This window comes from Strix uralensis, chromosome Z (assembly GCF_047716275.1).
Source record: "Strix uralensis isolate ZFMK-TIS-50842 chromosome Z, bStrUra1, whole genome shotgun sequence".
NCBI lineage: Eukaryota > Metazoa > Chordata > Aves > Strigiformes > Strigidae > Strix > Strix uralensis.
Window position 1 is genome coordinate 58,824,145 of NC_134012.1, and position 12,335 is coordinate 58,836,479.

Consider the following 12,335-nt stretch of genomic DNA (forward strand, 5'->3'; position numbering starts at 1 on the left):
AGAGAGAATCCCAGCTGGCACATATGTGTGTGTCCTTTCATATGTGCTTATAATTATTAAAACATGACCTGAAAAGTCTGCAGTTGTTCAGATGCTAAATACCCTGTGGTTTTTATGTGTTGCTGTGACATCACCAATATCTCTCTGCTAGGTGCTAAGCAGGGAAAAGAAAATCCAAGGTGATAATTGATTCAAGTATGAAATGATGCAACTAGTTGATACTACAGAAAAGTAAAATACAGAGAAATGGTTCTTACCCTGAGGGTGGATTGTGGATGATTGCTTGGCAGAGTAGCAGTAATCAGTTATACCAAAATGTCTTACTCTGTCAGTTTAGTGTCAAAGGTGATATTTCTGAAACAGTCAAGAGACCCTTCCATAACACAAATTATTTTAAAACAATAGCAAAACCCACCTTCTCTTTTAATGGCTCTGGAGCTGACTTTATATCTTAAATGTGTGTCTTCATCACATGTTTGGTGAACAAGGTATCTGTACCTTGGTGACAGCTTAAAAAATCTGCAACAGTATTTTCTGAAGCCTAAAAATTGGGTCCTAGGTAATGGATCTGTAATGAGTTTCCAAGATTGTAATAAGGTGCTTTAAGAGAAAAGTGGTTGTTTTTGAAAGGAGATGACCAAAAAAATAAAGCATTTGTACCACAGCCAATAAAACTGGTGCAGTTTCATACAACATATCAATTGTGTAACCTTTTAGAAATTTTTAAAATTGAAAAAATGTGTAAAAGTAATAGGGAAGTTCGTCGGTAGAGAAATTGTGATGATTTATCTACAAGTTAGGTGAAAGCAAGCAAATAGTGATTGGGAGTTGCATTGTAAGTTCTATCTTAGTCTACACACCAGGGGTTTGGGGAAAAAAACACACAGATTCTCCCCTCCGCCCTAACATAGTTATGTATGTTTGTGATTCCAGCCCTGGGAACAGAATAAATATCTGAAATTCTGGAGGGCAAGTTTAGGGAAATGATGGTGGGGCTGGTAGAGACCTCAGTCATCCTGTCACGCTTTTCCTCTCTCCCAACCCTTCTTCACAGTGATTCTTCACTAGATGTTTGTTTGAATCCCTTTCTCTGGGTTGCATTGCTGATTGATATTCTTCAGCCTCTCCAGTCAATCTGTTTAAGTGATATGATATTCCTACTGGTAGAAACATTTCCCTTACGTCGTTTCCATGTGTTGTTTCCAAGTTTCAGGGAAATCTTCCTTGCTGCCATTTAAGAGTGATCTTTTTTGAAGTATGGTACTTAAAACTATACACAGAGTACTAGATCTGATTTTAACAGCATCAATCAGGATAGAAAGGTTACTTTTCATGTTTTGTAGCCTTCACTCTAATACAGCTCTGTATGTTGCTGTTTGCCAAAACAGAGGGAAGTACTGACTTATGTGTAACTGTGGTCCTCTATAATCTTCCACTGCCCTTCTGCTTAGCTGCATATTGCCAATTAGTCCCCCGTTGGTAATTTGCTGAGTTGTTGATTTCTACATGACAATAATGTCCTGTACTTCTCTTCATGAGAATGATCACACTTTTTTTCACAGGTATATTAGAATCACTTCACATTCTGTTTCTAAAATTTAAGTCTTGAAGTCACAACTGACTTCAGACGAGCTCTCCTGTCAGTTGGATCAAAGACTTGTTACCCTTGTATCCAAGATACAGAGTTCTCTTTATGAAAGGAAAACCAGTGAGTTTTTGCTGTTCTTCAGGAAAAGAAAATACTTCCAAAAAAATTACTTCCACTACTTTTGGTAGTGGACGAAGATTCATTACACGTTTTGGGTTAACTTTGCTTTAATAAAGGCGGTTATGTAAGATGAAAGACAACAATGCAAAAAAAAAGTCTTTGGGGATGATAGTTGGCTGAACTGTTATCTCTCCATCATGTAAGAGTTTCAAGTACTTGAACTTCCACCTTGGGATTCTCTTGTCAATCTCTTATTTGCTGTGTTTGTCAGGGAGAAAGGAAGTGACTTCTAACTTCTTAAAGTATGCTGAGGTCATCTGCTCTGACAAAAGTGAACCATGTCTGTTTAAACTATAGAAAAGTTTTGGCATTTTGTTTAGTACTGGCTTCTATTTGCTGTCTTTCAGCTCTAGAGAGGCTTCCTTCTCTAGAAAGTTTATAATTGGAACTGAAACAGAAGTGCAAAATGTGAAAGTCATAGGCAAAGGAAAAAGGACAGATATGGGGGTTTTGGTGCTTTTTGGTTTTTTAGTGGATGAGTAATTTGAGTGGGAGAGGAGACAGACTACCAGTATACCTTACTAAAAATAAGGATTGAATTTCTGGATATCTTCTGAAAAGCAGTAGGTAAAAACTACTACTTCCATGCCCTTAGTTTAGTGCACATATTTAGATTACAAAAAGTTGTCGTGGGAAGGAGGGAGATATGAAGCTGATGATTATCAGCCTGTAATAGTGTTCTGTATTAACACAGCATGTTGCTACAGGGGCGACTGACAAAGTTAGGCGTTTAATTCTTAAAGTTGTAAGGCTAACTTTTGAAGGGAGGATGGGACTTAATTGGTTAGTACATGACACATACACTGTCCTTATCTTTGAAAGCTTTTAGTACTTCAGTTACTTAATCTCCCCTCTTCAGATTTAATGTGAAATTTCTGCTGAAGCCAAATGTCAGGACAGAAACTGAAAAAGCAATTATTGTGGTAAGCCAGAGCTGGCAGTTGGTAGGACAGATTTATATGTCCTACTGTTACCGTAAATTCGGTCTCAAAACCCCCTAAGACTTAGTCTGAAGTTTTAGAAGGCAGGCATTCTTTATTGCAGCACTGGATTCATGGGGGATCATTCCACCTAACGTGCATGCCAAAAGACAAGGGCACACTTATATACAATAAAAGAAATGAATATTCATGTAATTTCCGAGAAGTACACACCTATTTTCAGAGGATCTAACACATATGTTAATACATTGCGCAAGTGTACTAAAATTTGGGGAAGGGTCTCTGAGGGGCTTCCGTGGAGGTTTTTCGGTGGTCTGTGGTGGTCCCTAGTGGTTGTTGACACTGAGACACCTCAGTGTCATTTTCCATGAACTCTTGAGTCCTTTTTCATATAAGGTCTCGTCTTGGCTCATTGCTCTGTCTGTAAAGTTTCCCAGCTTTCTTATCTTTGACTGCCACAGGTGTCTCCTGGTTTCTCTGCCCTCCCCAGGATGTACCCATCACACTTGCAAAAATTATGTCCTTGGGCGTGTTCTTGTCTGAGGCCCCTTACAGCAGTTAGCACCAACTGCTTGCAGGCATCAGCTAGCAGGCATCGCTACCAAAGTTGGGATTGAGTCAAAGACAAGGAAGAATAAAGTGATGCATTTAAACTATTTACAATTTTGTGTAATAAAGTAAGGAGAGCTGGGCTAAAATCAGAGCAAGTCAGTGCAAATAAACTGAAAATAATGCAGAAGTTGAGTATAATGTTGGAGCAGCTAGATCATCAGAGGACAGTGAAAAATTGGTGCCGGAATGGTTACAGATCAGTGCCCAGTGTAGAGCAGGTCGTGGCTCAGGGATACAGAGGCTTTGGCAGCAGAGTTTATGTAGCAATTCCTGCCTCCAGCTGCTTGAGTCTGGCTCAGCTCTACAGCCTCAGCTGTGCTAATGCAACTATCTGCAGAGCTTTAAAAAAACAAAGACAGAATTAGACCCTCGAAGAAGGAGAATTGGTAAAGCTGAGTAAATTCACACAGTCCAGCTTACAGTGTGATAGCCAACTGTTGTAACCACAGCTAAAGCAGTATCAGAGCAAGCCAGCCTAACCCTGTCTCCTTGGCTGAAGTGAGCAGATGGCAGACACCTGTGTAGAGGGATTCTGTGAACCCGTGTTGGTTGGAAGAGCCTGGATGAAGAAATAGGAACTGTGCAGGATCTTTAAGGAGGGTGTCTGGACATGGAAAGGAACTATATCAAGACGGTGGTTTGTAGCAACCCATTCAGGCACCTCTGCATGGGAGATGGTGACTGGGCTTCACTTGTAAAAGTAGTTCTGGACTTGAAGCAATTTTGTGTCTCTATTTTTCTTCATGCTTTACTAAATACTAATTGCTTTGTGAATACATCTAATGTATTTCCTTCAGAGCAACCATTTAGACTTTCTTTCATATACTTTATTGTTTGTGTAGTGCCAGCACCTGTTCCCTTTAAAGTCTGGCAAAATTTTTCATTTGGGTAGAGTTGTGAATTGTATATGCTGATTATAGGAGGTCATTAATTGAGATTAGGGTATGCAGACAATGTCCAAAATATTAATCAACTTGCTTATTTTAGCCTGCATGTTGACTAATGCTTTGATAAATGCAGTAATTGAACTATTTATATTTGTATGCCTTAATGGATTGTAATATTTCAGAACCTCAGTTTTGCATTTATGGCATAAAATGCATACAAAACTGCAAACTTTCAGGGAAATGCAAAACAGAAATTGTTTAGTATTGAAGTGGAAGGAAGCTGCTATCAGCTTGATGGTGTCCCCTGTCTTTTGGTATTTGGGAAGGAAATAAGATCAGTATCAGAATATTTTGCAATAACCTTGATTTTGGGGGTCATTCATTTTAAAATGTGTGTGTGGAGGTGGGTGCTAGTAGTGTTTTGGTTTTATATCTTTTCAGGCAATTCCAAGGGCTGTCTCTTATGTTCATGTAGTCTAACACTGAAGCATTTGTATGGATTTGAGCAAAGACAGATTGTGTTCTTCAGTAAGGTGAGGAAGAAAAAGTGATAAAGCCTGCTTCAAATTTGTGTTCATACCTCTTCTGTTGAAATAGAAAGTTTTTTTCCTGAAGCTACATTTTAGAGTTTCTGTCCTCTAACTTGTTGATTACTAACCATTTACATTTTAAGCACAAATAATATGCATCATACAACATCACCAAGTTTCCTACGTTAACATGCTACTAAATATCTGGGAGAAGGGGTCTATTTGAAGACTGAGAGTTTGGCCCCTGATAAAAACTGGAGTGGAAGGGTACTCTGGAGCTAAATCCCTCCCCTTCATTTCAGGGCCGGGAATGCATAACCTTCCTCTCTTCGCCTGTTACCAGATAACTGACTGTGCGCTGCCGCTGTGGTTTCCAGTCCTGCCGCTGCAGTGAGTACAGCCTGGTGCAGATCTCTTATTTCTGCTGCTGGAGCTGAAAGTTTGTGCGAATAGCCTTACTCCAAGGATACGGCTGCAGGGCATGTGCAGAGAGCGAGTCGGGAATTTGCGGGCCAGGGCAGTTCAAAGCAGAGAATGAGTGAACGGTCTTAAAAGTGTCAGTACCTAATTTTGCTACTGTATATGCTTAGTGTCATAAGACTGCCTTGTATCGCTGCTTTACTGTTGCTGGCATTGATTCTGGTTATATCAAAATTGATACCGTCAGGCTGGTAGTGTTAGTATAAACATGTTGACACCAAGTATGCATGCATGCTTTTAAGTTACGAGTTTAGTTTGGAGTGACTTAAGAACTAAGTGTGAAGAGCCCTGCAGTATTTTTGAAGTTCACAAATATAAATTTGCTGTGATTAATATTTTCATTAGCTTTGTAAATAGTGTTAAATGCAGAATCTTTTTTGTCATTAAAGTGAGCAGAGTGACAGTAAACATTTCCTTTATTCACAAAGGTGTTCAGAGATCTTTAATTGCCTATGATGTATTCCCAACGTTAGGCCCACAGTGGAAAAAACACCTGATTCATGTTTGGTTAAAGGATGCTTTGCACTCTTGAGATTCCAGAGACCTAAACTGGTCAGTCTGTTTGAAGGTGCAGCCAGCTGCTGTTCCAGTCATTAACCAAGTAATCAGTTTCTATAATCTGAGAGGTAAAAAAAAAAGTTTTATTTTCATGTAAATGAATTCATTGGTAGACCAGCCTTTGAACTTACTGAACTTGGACTACAGGCTACTTTCAGCCTTAGGCAAAGAGAAGGAACTCTACTAAGTAAAAACACTGACTTAGTGAAATCTGTAGCTCAAAGGAGAGCGCAAAATGACCTGGAAAGTTGATGAAAAGACAGTAATAATGCCTGAAAAACAAATCCCTGAAGCATATTCCATTTTTCAGTGTACATGCAGCTGAGCTGATACTGCTTATGGAACTAATCACTACTGTGTTCTCAAATACCCTAGTAAGCAGCCTAAAGTCACTGCTAAAACAAAGACTTTGAAGAAGGAACTTCTGGATTAATAAATATAATTCTATAGAAATACTTTTAATTTTTGCTTATGATACAGTGTACTGGTTTTGGCTGGGATAGAGTTAAATTTCTTCATGGAAGCTTGTATGGAGCTCTGTTTTGGATTTTTTGCTGAAAAAAGTGCTGATAACTCAGGGATGTTTTAGTTCTTGCTGAGCAGTGCTTACACAGACTCAAGGCCTTTTCTGCTTCTTACACCACTCCACCAGTGAGTAGGCTGGGGGTGCATGAGAAGTTGGGAGGGGACACAGCTGGGACAGCTGACACCAACTGACCAAAGGGACTTGCCATACCTTATGGCATCATGCTCAACAATAAAACTGGTAGGGGGAAAGGAGGCTGGCCAGACTGCTGTTACTTTAGAACTGTCGTGGCATCATTGTGTTGCTGGTGAGCAATTAGGGGGGGTTTGCATCACTTTTTCCTTGCTTTTGTTTCTTCTCCTCTTTATTCTTTTTTCCTTTTTAAAAAAATTATTAAACTCTCTTCATCGCAGCCTACGAGTTTTCTCACTTTTACCCTCTGACTCTCTTCCCTATTCCACTGGGTGGGGGTGTGAGTGAGCAGCTGTGTGGTGCTTAGCTGCCTACCCAGCCTAGACAATGACATTTGGCTTTCTGAAGTTTAGATAAATCCCAGACAGTGAAGGTAAGTTCTAACTGAATATTCATTGTTTTGAGTGGTAATGTGCGAGTGTATATAGTTTAAAGCTTGTGAGCATAACTAAACATTGAAAGAATTTCAGTGTTAATCTGCTCATAGTGGCGAGAGTGGGAAATTGTGACAGTAATATGATGTTTTAAATTATTGAAATATCCCTCTTCCTTTTTGGCCTTTCTTCTGTGGACTGAAATGGAGTAACCTCTCCACCATCCTGAGCAGTGGTGCTTAGAAAACTGAAAATTCTTCATTCTAATTCAATTTTTTTTTAAATTCATCTGCTCTTGGAAGCTTTCAATACCTGCAGGAAAAAAAGAGATGTAGAATATTGGTTACAGATAAAGAACATTGGCTAATACAGATTAAAAGAAAATGTGAATATTTTAACCTGCAACTTTTTTTTCTGAGTTGATCAGGAATATGCTTTCATAATGATTCAGAATTAGTCAGGTAAGGGAAAGGGTGTCAAAAATGTGAGTTGGTTTTAAATTTCACCCATTTGACAGCCAAATGCATTCATATACTTGTGTGAGTAAATGCAGATTTTATTTTTTTTAAGACAGTAACCTAGAAAACAGTAATTGTGTTGGTATTACATGCATTCCCTTTTCAAGCCTTGAATGTGAAATCTTGTTCTTGCCTTGTAGAAGGGAATGGTTTCTGTAATTAATAGATGTAGAAGAAAAAAGAGCAGCTGAGTATGATAAAGCAGATTTGTTTTTCCTTCTCTGTCAGGTGTTGGTGAGATTGAGACCAGAATATGCATACAAGTTTTTTTTGGAATGCTGGGAAAAATCTGAGGAAGAGCGGAAAAAGTTAGGACTTACTGAAAGATTTAAAAAGACAGTTCTTAGAGAGGTGTTTGAAGCTAACTTTACATGTCTTAAAAAAAAAAAAAAAAAAAAAAAAGCAGCTAGTGAAATACCTTCTGCAGCAGAAAATTATGACACCCCCTGGCCTCTTCCCCTCTTCAGGATGAAAAACACTTAGGACTGCTTCCCCCCCTCCCTGATTTACCCTGCGCCCTGACTTCCCCCCTTCTCTCCATGCCCCAAACTTAATTTTGTTTTCCCCCTGTGAGGTATGTAATAGACCTAGGAGGTGACTATGTGTGAATGAATGATTCTAACAAAATAAAATTGGACATTATAGGGTGAAAACAAGATCCAGGTAAATTTGATGGAAAACTTAATTGAAAATGTCCTTGTGAAGTTTCTAAGGTTATAGTATTTTTTTCAGTGGAGGTTACGAAACTCAGTTGCCTTCTCCTTAACTTCAAAAATTGCTAGGTATGTAAGGGAAGGTTTTCGGTATTTCAGCTCTTGGAAGGAAGGCAAGATTTTGTTCAGATGTTCAGAACTGCTTTAGATAAACTGTGATTTCTTTAATTTTTGTAATTTTTTTACCGTTGCTTCTATGGACTAGACTCTGCTCCAACAAAGTGGTGCTGGCCAGGTGGGTAACAGCAGTTCTAGGAGTCATGAATACGACCACCCTGCCTGCCTCTGTGGCAGTAGACATTGCCACGTTCAGGAGTTAAGTGTATGCTGCAATTGGTGTCTTATGTCTGCATGGGTGGTGGTCATTTGTTGGAGTAGTGTAGATCTAGGTCATGCACTCTTTGATCACAAAAAACTGCTTCTCTTGTTTCTAGTGTGCAGGATGTGAGGAAGTTGAAAGGACAGGGGAGAACAAAAGGTAATGGAGAGGAGAGTAAAGGGAGGTGTCTGGGTGTCAGTGGACGAGGACTGGGATCCTGTCAGAGGGCTTGGCATGCAATAGAGCAGGAAAATCCAGTAGTCCTAAATTTGGCTCTGTAAATTAGAATGGTTTGATATTTATTTGTAGGATTGTGGTCAAGGGGATGGATCATTTCTGAATGCTCAAGTTACAGTGCTAGGTATGCATGCAACTACAGTTAGCCTTGAACGTTGTGTTACTTATGGAAAAACTGGGTTTTGTGGTAGAGGATACATTGGTTATGCAAGTCAGATGGGTTGGGTCCAGATTCAGAGGCTTTCTATGTTACATCCTGTAATTTGCTGGCTCTAGGGAGTGGAGTCCTTAGTGCAGTATTTGTAGAAGTAAAGAAGCAGCATGCAGCTCTGTGTCGGTGCTTAAGGCAGTGCCTGGGAAAGGCTAGGCCGCCCTGTTTATGCAGTGTGCGTTTTAGGAGACATTCTCTCCTGTTTTTTTGAATCCAGCTCTGTTAATCTAAAATGTTTTTCTGCTTTATGACAGCCCGCTAATGATCCTTTGAGGAATTCAGGTGACTCTAAGTACCCTTTCAAAAGGATGGAGGTGTGTGTACAAACATCTTTAGCCTGAGAATAACTAGCCTGTTTACCCTACCTTGGTTATTTAGTCACTGATGTGTGGCATCTCTAAGACTGGTCAGTTTTGCAGAACTGTCTTGTCAGCAGGTGTTGGGTGTGTTTTGAACAGGACTGCTAAACTGAGTTTCTGAAAAGAGATAGAACAATACCTGCTTTTAAGGTTGGGTTAGCCTAGAAGAAGGACCTGAGAGAAGATATTATGTGTCTCAGGAACTTGATTGCCTGAAGAATTTCTTGTAAATTGGTCTCTGGATTCAGATGCCTAAATACTGTCCCATTTCAGCCATGTAGGCAGATAAATGCATGGTGGCTCCTCTCATTTTGAGATATTTTTGTATCTAGGTAGAAGTTAACTTTTCCAGTAGACCAAATGTGACATCCAAACTTTCAGTAAACAGTGAAAGCTTTCACTATATTGATCCAATAAATCTTTCCCAGGGCAGAATAGTAACTGTAGGATGTATCTTTTAAGAACAGTTGAATACAAGATGAGATACGCTATATGTGAGAGAATTATTTGGAACAAAACATGTAGTGCATTACACCTAGCTTTAAAAGATTTTACATGCTGTGAACATCATTTTTAAAAAAATAAAACATTTGCATTCACAAGTTTGACTCTCTTGTGTGGACATCTGTTTTTGAACAATACTGACATTTTAGAGAACAAACTAAGATCAAGAATTAGGCAGTTATGTTGTATTTTTACCTTTTTTTGTTTCAAGTGCTTCTATTATCAAGTTTGAGGGCAGATTTCCCTGTTGCTGTGCTGATTTACTAATCTAACTGTTGGTTTCTGCTCTGCAAATTTGGATGTGGCTGCTTATTGTCAGCTCCCTTTGGCAATCTGCTAACCAGCCATCTTATAATTTAAGAATTTAAGAAATGTCAGAGCTTGCTTGAATAAAAACAAATTGCTGGTTGACATAAGGATATTAACTGACTGACCAATTAAGAAAATTAATTGTCTGTCCCCTTTTTCTTGCATTGGTTGCAGAGACTTTTTTGTCAAAGATGGTAGTGAGTTTTCACCTTTCTAAGGATTGCAGGAGTAGCATAGTTAAGAACAAATTGACCATCTTAGCTTCTATAGTTTAATGTGGGATGGGTGGGTTTGGACAAATACGAGAAAATATTTTCAAGGAAGATTATATGTAATCAAACTACATAAAGCTTCATAGATAAATGAGAAAAAAGCCTCCGATACATGCTGTTTTTTTCTGGAAAGATTCAAAAGAGTTGTATACCAGATTTGTAGAAATAAGCAGTATCACCATATTGGAGCTAGTGATAACCATGTTTGGACTTCTGCAATGTTCATGGAACTGGGCTATGGTTGGAGAAATTTCATGTGTGGGAAGAAGAGTGGAAAGAAGACATGGTGAGGATTACATGTTGTAAGGGACATTTTAGAGCCATAGATATAATGTGGTAAGGCATAGCACAATCTTTTTGTAGCAAATGGTATTTTATAACTGGCTAAAGATAACAAGAAGTGAAACTGATGGCACTAGATAAAAGACTCCTCATGTTTTGTTTTCTTAAATGTTGCAATTTTAAGCAATTGAATTGTAAATATTTGCCTCTTAAGTTTAAGCACGGCAAGTATCTTCACCGTTGCTGTCAATTCACCTGGGAATGAAACAGTAATATTTTAGACTTCTGACAGGTGTTTTATGGTGAGTGTAATCATGTTTGATTTACTATAACCTTATTTTTTTCCCTGTCAGGCTGAAAGAGAAAGTGATTATTTTTCTTATCCTGGAACTTGCATTCTTTTCTAAGCACCTGAATCTTCCACCATCATTATACTACTCATTCTGCCTTTCTTTGTTTTACCTAGAAGTGCACTTGATTTTTTTAACAGACATGCAGATTGCTAAGAAATGTTTTCAGAGTTGCCATGCTGACAGTTGTAGACCAAATTCTTGTAGAATGTTATGTGTCTGAACTTCTTTAAGACTAGCTCCTACTAGAAGCTGTTGCTTTCTTCTGTTTGCTTCTTTATTAAAGCTTTGAAGGGATCATGTGATTTGAAAGTGCAGCCCCAAGAAAAATATTCCGTTTTTTTCCTTGCATTTTATTTTTCATGATTTGTTTTAGTTACGCAGCAACAGACTTAGTTCCCTGTATGTCAGTCATAGCAAAATGACAGCTCCAACAGTGATGCTAGTTTAAAAAACAAAGAAAAAAAACCTGCTCGGAACTCTTTTATAGTTGGTACATGTGTGCAGTTGTATCTTTTAGGCAGTCCACATACTGCAACTACCAGCCTTACTAATGGCTATTCTACTTGAAGCTGCATAAAATAACTGTTAATAAATGGTGTCTTTGCACATAGATAGTCTTTTTTTATGGGTAGTGACGAGATCAGGTTTACAGCCAGAAAAAAAAAAAAAAGCTTTCTTATTTTTCTGAAGTTCAGAAAACTCTGTGTTAATGGTTGCAAACTTTATCTTCTGGGAGTTTAACATCTCCTTTTCAGTTTGAGTTTCAAGATCAGGAAAGCTACTTTGTTAATTCTGTAACTAGTAAAGATTAAAAGTGACTTAGAGGGACATGAAAAAGCCACTGAACATCTGAAATACTGAACTTCTAACTGCACTTGTACAGTCAACAGCCTTTGGACATGAACCCTTCTGTTAAATTATTAATAGCTGATACTACTACTGTGTTAAAATCTGTTTTTCTCTATATTAAAATGTCTGTTTTTCTCTGTTAAAATCCACTGTTTTTCAAGTTTCCTTGTACTACTTAGCCCCTGTTTTCCTGGTAAAAGCATTAAGATCCGTTAGTATGGATACTGCTGTAATAATAGGGCCATATATGGGCAATTGCCTTGTATGGCCATGCCTGAACATACTACCAAGTGTAAAGAAAAAAACCTTCTCCCTGGGACTTGGGACTTTTCTTTTAGAAGGTGTGATTTTGATTAACTGTACTTTTCCTGTCACAGGGATAAGCTAGCTAGGGCTGGCTGAATTGTGCTGCATTACCTGAAGGCTTTCCACTCTAGTGCTTGCAAATGTTTTTTGCAGGCTGACATAAGTGTTGTGTCAGAGCTATATGCAGAAGTGTATCACATTAAAAAACCCAAAAAGTCACGTGACATCTGGACTT

The 12,335-nt window shown here is 38.5% G+C and overlaps 1 protein-coding gene across 11 annotated transcripts in view; it reads left to right on the top strand.

The window, feature by feature from the left end:
* Nucleotides 1-12,335, top strand: part of PJA2 (praja ring finger ubiquitin ligase 2) — a 35,172-nt gene that overhangs the window by 3,175 nt on the left and 19,662 nt on the right. For 5 of the 11 annotated variants that reach the window (XR_012627032.1, XM_074855742.1, XM_074855746.1 and 2 more), the window contains exons 2-3: nucleotides 5,041-5,128; nucleotides 10,807-10,894. The exons of 3 other annotated variants lie outside the window; for them this stretch is intronic. The gene's annotated coding sequence lies outside the window, so the exon portion shown is untranslated. Of the gene's footprint in view, nucleotides 1-4,649; nucleotides 4,742-5,040; nucleotides 5,129-9,954; nucleotides 10,895-12,335 lie in introns of those variants that run through there. 3 more of the 11 variants (XM_074855745.1, XM_074855744.1, XM_074855747.1) reach the window with 3 other exon arrangements.